Source organism: Elephas maximus, chromosome 8 (assembly GCF_024166365.1).
Source record: "Elephas maximus indicus isolate mEleMax1 chromosome 8, mEleMax1 primary haplotype, whole genome shotgun sequence".
NCBI lineage: Eukaryota > Metazoa > Chordata > Mammalia > Proboscidea > Elephantidae > Elephas > Elephas maximus.
The window spans coordinates 60,826,652-60,845,063 of record NC_064826.1 but is presented as its reverse complement, the minus strand read 5'-3'; the positions used below and the strand labels follow the sequence as shown (position 1 = coordinate 60,845,063).

Here is an 18,412-nt window from a genome sequence, read left to right as displayed (position 1 = left end):
TTTTCATAGCTTTTAAAGTCACATGATCTAACAGAATGCAAATTTTTTTGTCGGTATCAACTGGCAGATACCCACCAAATTACTCAGACTTATAAAAAATAACAATTGTAGCAATTTACATAAGCTTGCTTAGAATCAAAGTCGACCCACAGATTTTTATCTTCCATTTATAAAATTTTGCCTGTCAATTGTAAAATGCTCTGAAGCAATTCATGTTAATTTTTGCAGTGACAGACAAAAAGGGTTATTATTAGATGGTTTAAGAGAAATATTTTTAATATAATAAATGTACATCACGTTATAGCATGTATGTAAGAACAGGGACAATACAATTACAGATCCTTTATCCAGGTAAAGATTCATGCTGGTACCGTTATTTTAATCACGAAGCTCCAAGATCAGTCCAACCCTTTCATTTCAAAGATGCGTAAACTGAAACTGGAATATGTTATGTGACCAGCTCATGATCACATAGCTTAGTGGCAAAGCCACAGTCAAGACTAAAACTTCCTGATTTCTGTAGGGTACTTTACCAACTTCATTCCTCTGCTTCTTGTTTCTGTTGTTGTTAGCCAACGTCAAGTCGAACCATGACACGTGGTGACCTCCTGCACAACAGTATTGGACCGCTGTGATCCATGGGGTTTTAACTGGCTGATTTTCAGAAGTAGATTGCCAGCCCTTTCTTCCCTGTCCATCTTAGTCTTAAAAAAAGCTGAAATCTGTTCTGTATCATAGCAACATACAAGCCTCCACTGACAGACAAACTGTGGCTAAACTTGAGGTACACTGAACAGAAATTGATCCCAGATCTCCTGCACAGAAGGCGAGAATTCTACCATTGCTTCTCACTAGCCTAAAAAGAGTCTATGTACAATTTTGATCATATGAGATTTGGTCTCAATAGTAATGAAGCATTGTAGGGAAAAACAAAAAGGATTTGAAGTTCATTCACTCATTCATTCAGAATGTTGGGAGGGCCTGCTCTGTGCCAGGCATTGTTCCAGGCACTGGTTGGAAGATCCATGCTGAACTCCAGAACTGCCACTTAATTACTTGTGTGACTTTTGACAAAAATACCTTTAGACCTCAGGTTCTTTATTATTAAAATGAAAATTATAATATCAATTTTTCTCACAATGTTAAAGGATTAAAAGAGATCACCTATTTGAAAACCCCTAAGAAGGTGATCAATTTAGGTGCAACTGACTAAACAAATGCTACATGAAAGCCAGGTCATAACCTTAACATGCCTCAAATTGAACTCATTATCTTCCCCCACTAACCTCCTAAAACCAAAAAAACCAAACCCAGTGCCGTCAAGACGATTCTGACTCATAGCGACCCTATAGGACAGAGTAGAACTTCCCCATAGAGTTTCCAAGGAGCGCCTGGCAGATTCGAATGGCTAACCCTTTGGTTAGCAGCTGTAGCACTTAACCACTATGTCACCAGGGTTTCCATTAACCCCCTGCCCCTGCCAAATTCCCTTTCTTATTATAGGCTCCTCCTGATTAAAAAAAAAAAATTTTTACTCAGGCCCAAATCCTGGAGATCACCCTGAATATCTCCATCTCCATGAAGCACCATGTCCAGTCAAACACTAAGCCCTGCTAGGTCTCCATCTTAAGAGATTCCCAAACACATTTGTTTCCTTTCTCTCCCTACTGCCAAGGCCTTTCTTCATTTTTGCCTTAATTACTTCAATACCTTTTAGTCCCTCCAGACTAGCTACGTGACCTGAACTAAAAATAGGGAAATTCAATACAGCTTTATGCATCGAAGGGTGAGACATCCCCTACCCCTGTCTCTTACTCAGTTCCCCAGAATGTGGATAGCAAACTTAAACCCTCTGGGTAGAAGACTAAGTAGCCATCTGCCGTAGAAACTAAAGGATCCCCCCATGCAAAGACTCTCATTTACTGACATTTGAAGGACAATGATGAAAAACTGGGTAACCCATTCCCATTGCCCTACAGTGAACTCCACAACAAACATTCCCTACCCAAGTACCCAGAGCTTCCAGGCAGAATGTTAGTGCCTCACTTTTAAATATGAGATGACAAGAGCCCCAGACACCTGAAGGATGCCCCCAATAAGAAAAAGAACAAAACAGACAAGTAGATACAAGTAAATAGAAATAATACGCAAGAAAATTCAAAGGTACTATACCATCTATCCTCAAAAGGAGAAGATAACTATCTTCTTTTGGAAGATTTCCTTGAGTTTGCCATTGAAATCTTCTGCATTATTAATTTCTGCTAATATACTTTTTTATTTCCAGAAGATTGTCATTATTTCTTGATTATTTCTACTATATGGCCTCATGTTCATATTTAATGAATACCATATCCCAACAACCCTATGAGATTGGTAGTATTTTTATCCTCCTTTTACAGATGAAGAAACTGAGGCACAGATAGTTTAAATGACTCACTCAAAATCATATACTTAGTAGGGAATGGAGACCAGATTTGAATCCAGGCAATCAAACTTCAGAGCCCTGGTTTTTAATCACTAGAAAACTGTCTGGCCACCAATCCAATTTGTTAAATACATCTTAATGCTCAAACATGCAGCTTGAGTACCACAAGTTTAGGATTTAGAAGCCCCTGAACAAGATTATCTCTAAAGTCTGATTTAGCTCCTAAGATAACTCATTTAGGATTAATATACTTCATACAACCATGGCACAATTAGTGCCAATAAAATGACTGAATTCAGGAATGTCTACGCTGAGCACACAATTACAGAATCCTAAGAGTTAAAGACCCTTGAAAGATATCTTATTTAACCTGTCAACCACTGCATAGGGCCAGACGTTACATTAACATACGGCAAACCCTTACTAAAAATTCTGTTAATAAATGTACTTGTTAAGTTAGAAACTATTACAAGATAGTGAACAATGCAAAACACCAATAATTAATAAAATACAAACAGGAAACAAACGATTTCCTTCTATCCCCCTGCCCAGCACTATGCTCCAGTTGTGTTACAGAAGGAGCTTATGCCCTAGGAACCCCCTTCCCACCTGCGCCCACTCTGTCCACATAGCTTACAGAAGCCTTAGTACGAAAGATTCCAGCTCAGGTAGGAACGGAAGAGTGGAAGGCCTGATTGGTATGGCAGATTCCCTCTCTCAACTGAGGTGAGGAAGGTAATATGTATCTTGGTATCCAGACATTTGGAATAAAAAATCATCTTGTCAAAGAAAAGGTATTATTTCAACGGACAGAGTAGCACAGGCAGGGGTCTAGGGACCATGGTTTCAGGGGACATCTAGGTCAATTGGCTTAACAAAGTTTATTAGGAAAATATTCTGCATCCCGCTTTGGTGAATGGCGTCTGGGGTCTTAAAAGCTAGTAAGTGGCCATTTAGGATGCATCAATTGGTCCCAACCCACCTGGAGCAAAGGGGAATGAAAAACATCAAAGACACAAGGAAAACATTAGCCCAAGAGACAAAAGGGCCATGTAAACCAGAAACTTCATCAGCCTGAGACCAGAAAAAGTAGGTGGAGGAGGCGGAGCCAAGATGGCGGACAAGGCAGACGCTACCTCAGATCCCTCTTACAACAAAGACACGGAAAAACAAGTGAATCGATCACATACATAACAATCTACGAACCCTGAACAACAAACACAGATTTAGAGACGGAGAATGAACTAATACGGGGAAGCAGCGATTGTTTCCAGAGCCTGGAGCCAGCGTACCAGTCAGGTACGGCACAAGCACAGAGAGCGGCTCCACCCCCCTGAACTAACCCTGGGAGGGGGACCAGCCGGTTCCACGGGCGGCGTGGGATGGAGCCGGTAGGAGAAGTCCCCGGGAGGCAGTGACTGGTCTTGGAGCAGAAAGAGCAGCGTCCGAGCCGGGGAACCGTCCCGCAGGGATTTGGACTGGACGCAGGTACGGCATAAACACGGAGAGTTGCTCCACCCCCCTAAACTAACCCCGGGAAGGGGACCAGCTGGGTCGCGCGGGCGGCGTGGGACGCAGCCGGTAGGAGAAGTCCCTGAGAGACAGCGACTGGCATTGGAGCAGGGAGAACAGCGTCCCAGCCGGAACACTCGGTCACGGCACAAGCACGAGGACCTGCTCCACCTATCTGAACTAACCCCGGGAGGAGGCCCAACTAGTTCTCGGGGGCGGAACGGCCACGCGGCTGGAGGGACGAGAAGTCCCCCGGAGGCAGCGACTGATTTTGGAGTCGAGAGTGCACCGTCCCAGTAGGGGAGCCTTGATGCTGGGCGTGGGGCTGGAAGCGGAGGATCTGACCGTGACTCCAGCGGGCCAGACCCCCCGGGGGCAATCTCCACACAGCCAGCACACATAGGCGACGCGCCCCGCGGAAGTCTCAGATATAATAGTCATTCCAAGCAAGACAAGCAACTCTGGCTGTATTCTGAGGTGCTACTCTCCTATCTCTCTGTTCCCTCCCCCACCCTCCCCAGGCGGCTTCATTAACATCTGAATAGCCTGAGCCAGAGGGAGAACTCTGATAGGGATCTGACTGCATTTTTTTTTTAGCGGATTTTCTGGAAAAACTAGTTTCCCAGTGATGGCCCCGAGACAACAATCCATATCAAACCACTTAAAGAAGCAGACCATGACAGCTTCTCCAACTCCCCAAACAAAAGAATCAAAATCTTTCCCAAATGAAGATACAATCTTGGAATTATCAGATACAGAATATAAAAAACTAATTTACAGAATGCTTAATGATATCACAAATGAAATTAGGATAACTGCAGAAAAAGCCAAGGAACACACTGATAAAACTGTTGAAGAACTCAAAAAGATTATTCAAGAACATACCGGAAAAATTAATAAGTTGCAAGAATCCATACAGAGACAACATGTAGAAATCCAAAAGATTAACAATAAAATAACAGAATTAGACAACGCACTAGGAAGTCAGAGGAGCAGACTCGAGCAATTAGAATGCAGACTGGGACATCTGGAGGACCAGGGAATCGACACCAACATAGCTGAAAAAAAATCACATAAAAGAATTAAAAAAAATGAAGAAACCCTAAGAATTATGTGGGACTCTATCAAGAAGGATAACCTGCGGGTGATTGGAGTCCCAGAACAGGGAGGGGGGTCAGAAAACACAGAGAAAATAGTTGAAGAACTCCTGACACAAAACTTCCCTGACATCATGAAAGACGAAAGGATATCTATCCAAGATGCTCATAGAACCCCATTTAAGATTGATCCAAAAAGAAAAACACCAAGACATATTATCATCAAACTCACCAAAACCAAAGATAAACAGAAAATTTTAAAAGCAGCCAGGGAGAAAAGAAAGGTTTCCTTCAAAGGACAATCAGTAAGAATATATTCTGACTACTCAGCAGAAACCATGCACGCAAGAAGGGAATGGGACCACATACACAGAACACTGAAGGAGAAAAACTGCCAGCCAAGGATCATATATCCAGCAAAACTCTCTCTGAAATATGAAGGGGAAATTAAGATATTTACAGACAAACACAAGTTTAGAGAATTTGCAAAAACCAAACCAAAGCTACAAGAAATACTAAAGGATATTGTTTGGTCAGAGAACCAATAATATCAGATACCAGCACAACACAAGGTCACAAAACAGAACGTCCTGATATCAACTCAAATAGGGAAATCACAAAAACAAATTAAGATTAATTAAAAAAAAAAAATACACATAACAGGGAATCATGGAAGTCAATAGGTAAAAGATCACAATAATCAAAAAGAGGGACTAAATACAGGAGGCATTGAACTGCCATATGGAGAGTGATACAAAACGATATAGAACAATACAAGTTAGGTTTTTACTTAGAAAAATAGGGGTAAATAATAACGTAACCACAAAAAGGTGTAACAACTCTATAACTCAAGATAAAAGCCAAGAAAAACGTAACGACTCAACTAGCATAAAGTCAAACACTATGAAAATGAGGATCTCACAATTTACTAAGAAAAACGCCTCAGCACAAAAAAGTATGTGGAAAAATGAAATTGTCAACAACACACATAAAAAGGCATCAAAATGACAGCACTAAAAACTTATTTATCTATAATTACCCTGAATGTAAATGGACTAAATGCACCAATAAAGAGACAGAGAGTCACAGACTGGATAAAGAAACACAATCCATCTATATGCTGCCTACAAGAGACACACCTTAGACTTAGAGACACAAACAAACTAAAACTCAAAGGATGGAAAAAAGTATATCAAGCAAACAATAAGCAAAAAAGAAGAGGAGTAGCAATATTAATTTCTGACAAAATAGACTTTAGACTTAAATCCACCAAAAAGGATAAAGAAGGACACTATATAATGATAAAAGGGACAATTGATCAGGAAGACATAACCATATTAAATATTTATGCACCCAATGACAGGGCTGCAAGATACATAAATCAAATTTTAACAGAATTGAAAAGCGAGATAGATACCTCCACAATTATAGTAGGAGACTTCAACACACCACTTTCGGAGAAGGACAGGACATACAGTAAGAAGCTCAACAGAGACACGGAAGATCTAATTACAACAATCAACCAACTTGACCTCATTGACTTATACAGAACTCTCCACCCAACTGCTGCAAAATATACTTTTTTTTCTAGCGCACATGGAACATTCTCTAGAATAGACCACATATTAGGTCATAAAACAAACCTTTGCAGAGTCCAAAACATCGAAATATTACAAAGTATCTTCTCAGACCACAAGGCAATAAAACTAGAGATCAATAACAGAAAAACTAGGGAAAAGAAATCAAATACTTGGAAAATGAACAACACCCTTCTGAAAAAAGACTGGGTTATAGAAGACATTAAGGAAGGAATAAGGAAATTCATAGAAAGCAACGAGAATGAAAATACTTCCTATCAAAACCTCTGGGACACAGCAAAAGCAGTGCTCAGAGGCCAATTTATATCAATAAATGCACACATACAAAAAGAAGAAAGAGCCAAAAGCAGAGAACTGTCCCTACAACTTGAACAAATAGAAAGTGAGCAACAAAAGAATCCATCAGGCACCAGAAGAAAACAAATAATAAAAATTAGAGCTGAACTAAATGAATTAGAGAACAGAAAAACAATTGAAAGAATTAACAAAGCCAAAAGCTGGTTCTTTGAAAAAATTAACAAAATTGATAAACCATTGGCTAGACTGACTAAAGAAATACAGGAAAGGAAACAAATAACCTGAATAAGAAACGAGAAGGACCACATCACAACAGAACCAAATAAAATTAAAAGAATCATTTCAGATTATTATGAAAAATTGTACTCTAACAAATTTGAAAACCTAGAAGAAATGGATGAATTCCTGGAAAAACACTACCTACCTAAACTAACACATTCAGAAGTAGAACAACTAAATAGACCCATAACAAAAAAAGAGATTGAAACGGTAATCAAAAAACTCCCAACAAAAAAAAAGCCCTGGCCCGGACGGCTTCACTGCACAGTTCTACCAAACTTTCAGAGAAGAGTTAACACCACTACTACTAAAGGTATTCCAAAGCATAGAAAATGACGGAATACTACCCAACTCATTCTATGAAGCCACCATCTCCCTGATACCAAAACCAGGTAAAGACATTACAAAAAAAGAAAATTATAGACCTATATCCCTCATGAACATTGATGCAAAAATCCTCAACAAAATTCTAGCCAATAGAATCCAACAACACATCAAAAAAATAATTCACCCTGATCAACTGGGATTTATATCAGGTATGCAAGGCTGGTTTAATATCAGAAAAACCATTAATGTAATCCATCACATAAATAAAACAAAAGACAAAAACCACATGATCTTATCAATTGATGCAGAAAAGGCATTTGACAAAGTCCAACACCCATTTATGATAAAAACTCTAACCAAAATAGGAATTGAAGGAAAATTCCTCAACATAATAAAGGGCATCTATGCAAAGCCAACAGCCAATATCGCTCTAAATGGAGAGAACCTGAAAGCATTTCCCTTGAGAACGGGAACCAGACAAGGATGCCCTTTATCTCCGCTCTTATTCAACATCGTGTTGGAAGTCTTAGCCAGGGCAATTAGGCTAGACAAAGAAATAAAAGGTATCTGGATTGGCAAGGAAGAAGTAAAGTTATCACTATTTGCAGATGACATGATTATATACACAGAAAACCCTAAGGAATCCTCCAGAAAACTACTGAAACTAATAGAAGAGTTTGGCAGCGTCTCAGGTTATAAAATAAACATACAAAAATCACTTGGATTCCTCTACATCAACAAAAAGAACACTGAAGAGGAAATAACCAAATCAATACCATTCACAGTAGCCCCCAAGAAGATAAGATACTTAGGAATAAATCTTACCAAGGACGTAAAAGACCTATATAAAGAAAACTACAAAGCTCTACTACAAGAAATTCAAAAGGACATACTTAAGTGGAAAAACATACCCTGCTCATGGATAGGAAGAGTTAACATAGTAAAAATGTCTATTCTACCAAAAGCCATCTATACATTTAATGCACTTCCTATCCAAATTCCAATGTCATATTTTAAGGGGATAGAGAAACAAATCACGAATTTCATATGGAAGGGAAAGAACCCCCGGATAAGCAAAGCACTACTGAAAAATAAGAAGAAAGTGGGAGGCCTCACTCTACCTGACTTCAGAACCTATTATACAGCCACAGTAGTCAAAACAGCCTGGTATTGGTACAACAACAGACACATAGACCAATGGAACAGAATTGAGAACCCAGACATAGATCCATCCACGTATGAGCAGCTGATATTTGACAAAGGACCAGTGTCAATTAACTGGGGAAAAGATAGCCTTTTTAACAAATGGTGCTGGCATAACTGGATATCCCTTTGCAAAAAAATGAAACAGGACCCATACCTCACACCATGCACAAAAACTAACTCCAAGTGGATCAAAGACCTAAACATAAAGACTAAAACGATAAAGATTATGGAAGAAAAAATTGGGACAACCCTAGGAGCCCTAATACAAGGTATAAACAGAATACAAAACATTACCAAAAATGATGAAGAGAAACCCGATAACTGGGAGCTCCTAAAAATCAAACACCTATGCTCATCTAAAGACTTCTCCAAAAGAGTAAAAAGACCACCTACAGACTGGGAAAGAATTTTCAGCTATGACATCTCCGACCAGCGCCTGATCTCTAAAATCTACATGATTCTGTTAAAACTCAACCACAAAAAGACAAACAACCCAATCAAGAAGTGGGCAAAGGATATGAACACACATTTCACTAAAGAAGATATTCAGGCAGCCAACAGATACATGAGAAAATGCTCTCGATCATTAGCCATTAGAGAAATGCAAATTAGAACTACGATGAGATTCCATCTCACACCAGCAAGGCTGGCATTAATCCAAAAAACACAAAATAATCAATGTTGGAGAGGCTGCGGAGAGATTGGAACTCTCATACACTGCTGGTGGGAATGTAAAATGGTACAACCACTTTGGAAATCTATCTGGCGTTATCTTAAACAGTTAGAAATAGAACTACCATACAACCCAGAAATCCCACTCCTAGGAATATACCCTAGAGATACAAGAGCCTTCATACAAACAGATACATGCACACCCATGTTTATTGCAGCTCTGTTTACAATAGCAAAAAGTTGGAAGCAACCAAGGTGTCCATCAACGGATAAATGGGTAAATAAATTGTGGTATATTCACACAATGGAATACTACGCATCGATAAAGAACAGTGACGAATCTCTGAAACATTTCATAACATGGAGGAACCTGGAAGGCATTATGCTGAGCGAAATGAGTCAGAGGCAAAAGGACAAATATTGTATAAGACCACTATTATAAGATCTTGAGAAATAGTAAACCTGAGAAGAACACATACTTTTGTGGTTACGAGGGGGGGAAGGAGGGAGGGTGGGAGAGGGTTTTTTATTGATTAATCAGTAGATAAGAACTGCTTTAGGTGAAGGGAAAGACAACACTCAATACATGGAAGGTCAGCTCAATTGGAATGGACCAAAAGCAAAGAAGTTTCCGGGATAAAATGAATGCTTCAAAGGTCAGCAGAGCAAGTGCAGGGGTCTGGGGAACATGGTTTGCGGGGACTTCTAAGTCAATTGGCAAAATAATTCTATTATGAAATCATTCTGCATCCCACTATGAAATGTGGCGTCTGGGGTCTTAAATGCTAACAAGCGGCCATCTAAGATGCATCAATTGGTCTCAACCCACCTGGAGCAAAGGAAAATGAAGAACACCAAGGCCACACGACAACTAAGAGCCCAAGAGACAGAAAGGGCCACATGAACCAGAGACCTACATCATCCTGAGACCAGAAGAACTAGTTGGTGCCCGGCCACAATCGATGACTGCCCTGACAGAGAGCACAGCAGAGGACCCCTGAGGGAGCAGGAGATCAGTGGGATGCAGACCCCAAATTCTCATAAAAAGACCAAACTTGGTGCTTTGACTGAGACTGGAAGAATCCCGGCGGCCATGCTCCCCAGACCTTCAGGTGACACAGGACAGGAACCATCCCTGAAGACAACTCATCAGAAATGAAAGGGACTGGTCAGCGGGTGGGAGAGGGACGCTGATGAAGAGTGAGCTAATTATATCAGGTGGACACTTGAGATTGTGTTGGGGACTCTTGTCTGGAGGGGGGATGGGAGGATAGAGAGAGAGGGAAGCCAGCAAAATTGTCAAGAAAGGAGAGACTGAAAGGGCTGACTCAAGAGGGGGAGAGCAAGTGGGATTAGGGAGTGAGATGTATGTAAACTTATATGTGACAGACTGATTGGATTTGTAAATGTTCACTTGAAGCTTAATAAAAGTTATTTAAAAAAAAAAAAAAAGTAGGTGGTGCCCAGCTACCACCAATGACCGCCCTAACGGGGGACACAACACAGAGTCTCTGATGGAGCAAGAGAAAAGTGTGGGGTAAAGCTTAAATTCACGTGAAAAGACCAGACTTAATGGTTTGACTGAGACTGGAGGAGCCCCAGAAGACACAGTCCTCAGACTCTCTGTTAACCCAAAACTAAAACCACTCCCAAGGCCAACTCTTCAAAGATTAGACTGGACTATAAAACATAAGCATACTCCTGAAGAGTGTGCTTTTTTAGTTCAAGCAGATACATAAGACTGAATGGGTGGCTCCTATCCAGAGGTGGGAAGAGATGGCAGAAGGGGATGGGAGCTGGTTGAATGGATACAGGAAATGCGGGATAGAAAGGTGGAGTGTGCTGTCACATTACAGGAATTGTAATGAGAGTCACATAATAATATGTGTATAAATTTTTGTATGAGAAATTAACTTGAGCTGTAAACTTTCACCTAAAGCACAATAAAAAATAAAAAAGTAAAAAAGAAAAGATAGTATAAAGGAAATTTTGGCTCTATTTAACTGTAAAACCAGAAAAACCAAACCCATTGCCACTGAGTCAGTTCTGACTCACAGCGACCCTAGAGGACAGAGTAGAACTGCCCCATAGGGTTTCCAAGGAGCGCCTGGTGGATTCGAACTGCCAACCTTTTGGTTAGCAGCTGTAGCTCTGAACCACTACACCACCAAGGTTTTCTATTTGGCTGTAAGTGCTATATAGTTGTGCAACTGCGTATCTGAATTAAAAAAAAAAAAAAGTCTATGAGACAGCCTAGAATTCTAATTAAAATTTAAAATATTTTGCCTTTGAATAAATGTATCTGAACTCCTAACAACCAATTTACAAAATTGTGGAGCAGAGCTTTGTCATTTCACATTTACTAGCAGCTTTGGGGGCCTCCACTTTATCAGTTTTCCTTGCTTCTGGCCCCAGACTAACTACCAATGTCTCAATCACACTTGCTGCCTTGAAAGACTTCATCTATCTCTACACAAGCCACAGTTCATGAGTTGTTCAATTATCCAGGAGGGGTGGTGCTTTTCTTTAAACAAAAACAAAAGCAAATGAACAACAGAAACAAAAGACAGCCAACTTAGATCAATCAAAAACAACTCACCACCTCTGAAAAGGTAGCGGGGTGAACAGGTCTAAGACCCTGAATCTCCCCAAACTAACACCAAGAAAGCAAGCTAGAAATCATAGGATCATAGAATACTATATGATCCCACTTAGATGAAATATCTAGAATTGGCAAATGTATAGAGACCAAAGGTTATTTGTGGTTACCAAAGGTGGGAGGGAGGGGGAAGGGGGGGCCATTGACTAGGGGCACTGAGTTTCTATTAAGGTTGACAGAAACATTTTGAAATTGATAGTGGTGATATAGTTGAACAACAAGATGAATGTGATTCATGATACTGAATTGTACACATAAAAAAATGCTGAAATGGCAAAAGGTTTGTTATATATATATATTTGAACCACAATAAAAATAATAATAATTAAAAAAGATCAAAGTAAACAAACTCACCTTGGAGAAAGTTCACTCATTTTTTCATTATAAATATGTAATATGAATAAATAAGCTCAGCAAAAGGAAAACAGTATGATCAAAGCAACTATATGATACATTTTCTCCTAAGTTTTCCAAGATCCCAGTCCACTACAAATCTCTCCATGAAATAAAGAGGAAAACAAAAAACCAAACTCATTGCTGTTGACACCCAAATATGAAATGTAAAAGTGAAACTTGTATTAATTACTAATTGAACTGTAACTGAATTAAGTATCAAATCTAACATTCCATCTTCAAAACCAATTTCATCAGATAGCTATAAAGAAAAGAGATGTTATGCTTAAGAAAAAAACAACAAAAATAAATATAGGAGCTATAACATAAATAGAAAAATGTGATGAAGAAAGTCAAGTATCAGAGAAATACCAAATGTTTTAATGGCTCACTTAAAATCACTCTTATTTCTATTTCATAACTTTAGTAAGTTTATAAAAATAACTTCGATAACAGACAATTTATGTACTAGAGTTACTGCGTTATTGAAAATATTTTCACTATACAACTCAAACATAAGAATAAAAAAAATTATTAATTAACAATTAGTCATTTTGCAAGTAGTTTAACTATTTCCGAATATCTAAAATATTTTTTTTTAAAATAAGGGGTTGTCCTTTTTTTTTTAAACCCCCTTCTCGATTACTATCCAAATCTTCGCTCCTGTGTACCTTACTTTGGATTAGAAACTTAAAATGTTTCTCTAGAATTCTAATAGAATGAATAATGAAAAAAAAAATCATCTGAGGAATAAACCAAAGAAAAGTTTCGGTTTTCAATGAGCTTATTTTTCGGTACACAGAGAAAAGGTCGGGAAAGGGAGAGAGAGAAAAGGTGACTACAGCATTGGAATACTCAGACGTGTATTTAAAAGAATATACCCAAATGAAGAGTTCAATACTACACCTAAAAACCTGAAAAAAAAAAAAACCGCTGCCGTCGATTTCAACTCATAGCAACTCTATAATGGGTCCATTTTATTTCTTCTTTATGCTTTCTACTTCTCCTTAGCTACACTGCTGAACCAATTTTTCCTGTCCCTTTCTGGTCCTTCCTTGTCCTACAGGGATGCCCCTATCTTTATTGGAAAATGTGCCATTGCTTTTATAAGTGAACTTTTTCCCTACATCTTTTTCTAAAAAAATTCTCCTGTTTTACTTACCTTGAAAAAATGGTAGTAACAATCCTCTGCATGAAAAGGAAATGCAGCATACGTTCTTTTTTTCTTTTTTTTTCATTTTTATTGCGTTTTAAGTGAAAGTTTACAAATCAAGTCAGTCTCTCACACAAAAACCTATATACACCTTGCTACGTACTCCCAATTGCTCTCCCCCTAATGAGACAGCCCGCTGCCTCCCTCCACTCTCTCTTTTCGTGTCCATTTCACCAGCTTCTAACCCCCTCTACCCTCTTATCTCTCCTCCAGGGAGGAGATGCCAACCTGGTCCCAAGTGTTCCCCAATCCAAGAAGCTCACTCCCTACCAGCATCCCTCTCATCCCATTGTCCAGCCCAATCCCTGTCTGAAGAGGTGGCTTTGGGAATGGTTCCGGTCCTGGGCCAACAGAAGGTCTGGGGGCCATGACCACCGGGGTCCTTCTAGTCTCAGTCAGACCATTAAGTCTGGTCTTTTTACGAGAATCTGGGGTCTGCATCCCGCTGATCTCCTGCTCCCTCAGGGGTTCTCTGTTGTGTTCCCTGTCAGGGTAGGCATCGGTTGTAGCCAGGCACCATCTAGTTCTTCTGGTCTCAGGGTGATTAGTCTCTGGTTTATGTGGCCTTTTCTGTCTCTTGGGCTCATAATTACCTCGTGTCTTTGGTGTTCTTCATTCTCCTCTGGTCCAGGTGGGTTGAGACCAATTGATGCATCTTAGATGGCCACTTGTTAGCGTTTAAGACCACAGATGCCACTCTCCAAAGTGGAATGCAGAGTGTTTTCTTAATAGATTTTACTATGCCAATTGACTCAAATGTCCCCTGAAACCATGGTCCCCAACCCCCCACCCCTGCTACGCTGGCCTTCGAAGCATTCAGTGTATTCAAGAAGCTTCTTTGCTTCTGGTTTAGTCCAGTTGTGCTGACCTCACCTGTGTTGTTTGTTGTCTTTACCTAAAGTAGTTCTTATCTACTATTTAATTAGTGAATGCCCCTCTCCCATCCTCCCTCCCTCCCCCCTTTCGTAACCATCAAAGAATAGTGGTCTTACACGATATTTGTCCTTTGCAACTGACTAATTTCACTCAGCATAATGCCTTCCAGATGCCTCCATGTTATGAAATGTTTCACAGATTCATCACTGTTCTTTATTGAAGCACAGTATTCCATTGTGTGAACATACCATAATTTATTTATCCATTCATCCGTTGATGGGCACCTTGGTTGCTTCCATCTTTTTGCTATTGTAAACAGTGCTGCAATGAACATGTGTGTGCATATATCTGTTCGTGTAATGGCTCTTATTTCTCTAGGATATATTCTAAGGAGTGGGATTGCTGAATTGTATGGTAGTTCTATTTCTAGTTTTTTAAGGAAGCGCCAAACCGATTTCCAAAGTAGTTGTACCATTTAACACTCCCACCAGCAGTGTGTCAGTGTTCCAGTCTCCCCGCAACCTCTCCAACATTTATTATTTTGTGTTTTTTTGGATTAATGCCTGTTTTTTTTGTTGTTGTTGGAGTGAGATGGATATTTTTCTCCTTAAAATCTATCACAGTATAATGTAAGTGTGGGCTCTGGAAAGCAACTACCCAGGTTAAACTGTCAGCTCCACCACGCGCTAGCTGTGACCTTGAACAAGTAACTTCACCTCTCTATGCCTCACTTTCTTCACCTTGAAACAGACAGATCTTAGAGGGCTCTATGAGAATTAAACAAGACCAGGACCTGGCTGTGTACACATATTATGTAAGCAGACACTAAATACTGTCTATTGATACTATTTTTTTGTTTTTACTATTAGAGTATCCAGATTTCTATTTAAACTTCGCTTTCACCTAAGGAAGCAATCAGATATTTAGGAACTCATAAAAGGAAACAATTGGTTTCCTCACCTTCATTCTTGTCAGGGAACATTTCAGCCAAATTACTGGGGGCATCAAGAATATAATATCATACAGTAAAGGCATACACACATTGAGGTTGTTTTAAAGATGGGATATGCTATGGTATTTCATACACTTGATTTCAAACTTCTCCTTCATCTCCTAACCCCTTATCAGTAATACCACAAACCAAGATCATATTGTACAAGAACTGAAAATTAAAATAGAAAAGCTAGCCCTCAGCATTGGTACTTAAATTCTCTAAGGTGCCTTCAAGAGAATGAGTTTCAAAGCATCAGCAAATCTGAGAGGGCATATGTCTGGTTTTCTGAACTTGAATTAAGCTACTAAGCACTCTAGCTCAATAAGATAAAATCCAAAGTCCATCTTTGGACATAAATATAAGTACAATTAGGGTTGCTTAAAAGTATTTCCACTTTAGGGTAAAATTATGTATTAATACACAAATTCCGAGGTAAGCCGGGAAGTGGCAAGCAGCCACTTGAAAACTACTTTACTACGCACAGTGCTTTCCTAGTTTGAAATCTTCCTTCTGTTGACATTTTGTGAATGAGGAAATTAACCAAAACAACAGGAGAATGGCAACCTCAAATTCAAGTGCAGTTATCTCAGCTGAACCAGTCATGCAACTCTCTCATCAATGTAAAAATGTAAAAATGAACGTATCCCAAGTATCTCCTACCCACATCATAAATATGTCAAGTTCTACCACTAGGTACCAGAGGAGTTACTGTACGTGGATTTCTACAAGTATTAATAGCAAAAGATAAAAAAGCTGAGAAATAGTGATACCTTTCCTTCCACACCTAAGAAGCCGAAAAATAAGGCCATAAAAGGCAGAGATAAGAAGGCAAAAGAAGAACAAATACCCAAAACTGACCAACAGTTTAATTTTTCCTCTTACTAATAGGTCATTTATCTCTAGTTAAATTCACACATAAGTCGTTTTTTATTTGGAAAACACATAATGTCTCAAGAATTTTTTTTTTTTTTTTTATTAAGCTTCAAGTGAACATTGACCATTCCAATCAGTCTGTCACATGTAGGTTTACATACATCTTACTCCCTTCTCCCACTTGCTCTCCCCCTATTGAGTCAGCCCTTACAGTCTCTCGTTTCGTGCCAATTTTACCATCTTCCCTCTCTCTCTATCTTCCCATCCCCCCTCCAGTCAAGAGTTGCCAACACACTCTCCCGTGTCCACCTGATTTAATTAGCTCACTCTTCATCAGTATCTCTCTCCCCCCCACTGACCAGTCCTTTTCATACCTGATATTTGTCTTCGGGGTTGGTTCCTGTCCTGCGCCATCAGAAGTTCTGGGGAGCATTGTCTCTGGGATTCCTCTAGTCGCAATCATACCATTAGGTGTGGTCTTTTAATGAGAATTTGGGGTCTGTATCCCATTGGTCTCCTGCTCCCTCAGGAGTTGTCTGTTGTGCTCCCTGACAGGGCAGACATCGATTGTGGCCGGGCACCAACTAGTTCTTCTGGTCTCAGGATAATGTAGGTCTCTGGTTCAAGTGGCCCTTTCTGTCTCTTGGGTTCTTAGTTGTCGTGTGACCTTGGTGTTCTTCCTTTGCCTTTGCTCCAGGTGGGTTGAGACCAATTAATGTATTTTATATGGCCGCTTGTTGGCATTTAGGACCCCAGGCGCCACAATTCAAAGTGGGATGCAGTGTGTTTTCATAATAGAATTGTTTTGCCCATTGACTTAGAAGTCCCCTCAAACCAAGTTCCCCAGACCCCAGCCCCTGCTTCGCTGACCTTTGAAGCTTTCATTTTATCTCGGAAACCTCTTTACTTTTAATCCAGTCCAATTAGGCTGACCTTCCTTGTTTTGAGTGTTGTCTTTCCCTTCACCCAAAGCAGTTCCCATCTACAGATTGATCAATAAAAAGCCCTCTCCCTCCCTCCCTCCCTCCCTCCCCCCTTTGTAACCACATAAGTATGTGTTCTTCTCCGTTTTTTCTATTTCTCAAGATCTTATGATAGTGGTCTTATACAATATTTGTCCTCTTGCAACTGACTCATTTCGCTCAGCATAATGCCTTCCAGATTCCTCCATGTTATGAAATGTTTCAGAGATTCGTCACTGTTCTTTATCGATGCGTAGTATTCCATTGTGTGAATATACCACAATTTATTTACCCATTCGTCCGTTGATGGAAATCTTGGTTGCTTCCAGCTTTTTGCTATTGTAAACAGAGCTGCAATAAACATGGGTGTGCATATATCTGTTTGTGTGAAGGCTCTTGTATCTTTAGGGTATATTCCGAGGAGTGGGATTTCTGGGTTGTATGGTAGTTCTATTTCTAACTGTTTAAGATAACGCCAGATGGATTTCCAAAGTGGTTGTACCATTTTACAATCCCACCAGCAGTGTATGAGAGTTCCAATCTCTCCGCAGCCTCTCCAACATTTATTATTTTGTGTTTTTTGAATTAATGCCAGTCTAGTTGGTGTCAGATGGAATCTCATCGTAGTTTTAATTTGCATTTCTCTAATGGCTAATGATCGAGAGCATTTTCTCATGTATCTGTTGGCTGCCTGAATATCTTCCTTAGTGAAATGTGTGTTCATATCCTTTGCCCACTTCTTGATTGGGTTGTTTGTCTTATTGTGGTTGAGTTTTGACAGAGTCATGTAGATTTTAGAGATCAGGCGCTGGTCTGAGATGTCATAGCTGAATATTCTTTCCCAGTCTGTAGGTGGTCTTTTTACTCTTTTGGTGAAGTCTTTAGATGAGCATAGGTGTTTGATTTTTAGGAGCTCCCAGTTATCTGGTTTCTCTTCATCATTTTTGGTAATGTTTTGTATTCTGTTTATGCCCTGTATTAGAGCTCCTAGGGTAGATTCTATTTTTTCTTCCATGATTTTTATCGTTT

General features: G+C 39.6%; 1 protein-coding gene across 2 annotated transcripts in view; it reads right to left on the bottom strand.

Annotated features, from left to right (window-relative positions):
• CDK14 (cyclin dependent kinase 14) overlaps positions 1–18,412 on the bottom strand; it is a 693,252-nt gene that overhangs the window by 420,523 nt on the left and 254,317 nt on the right. The window lies entirely within an intron of this gene.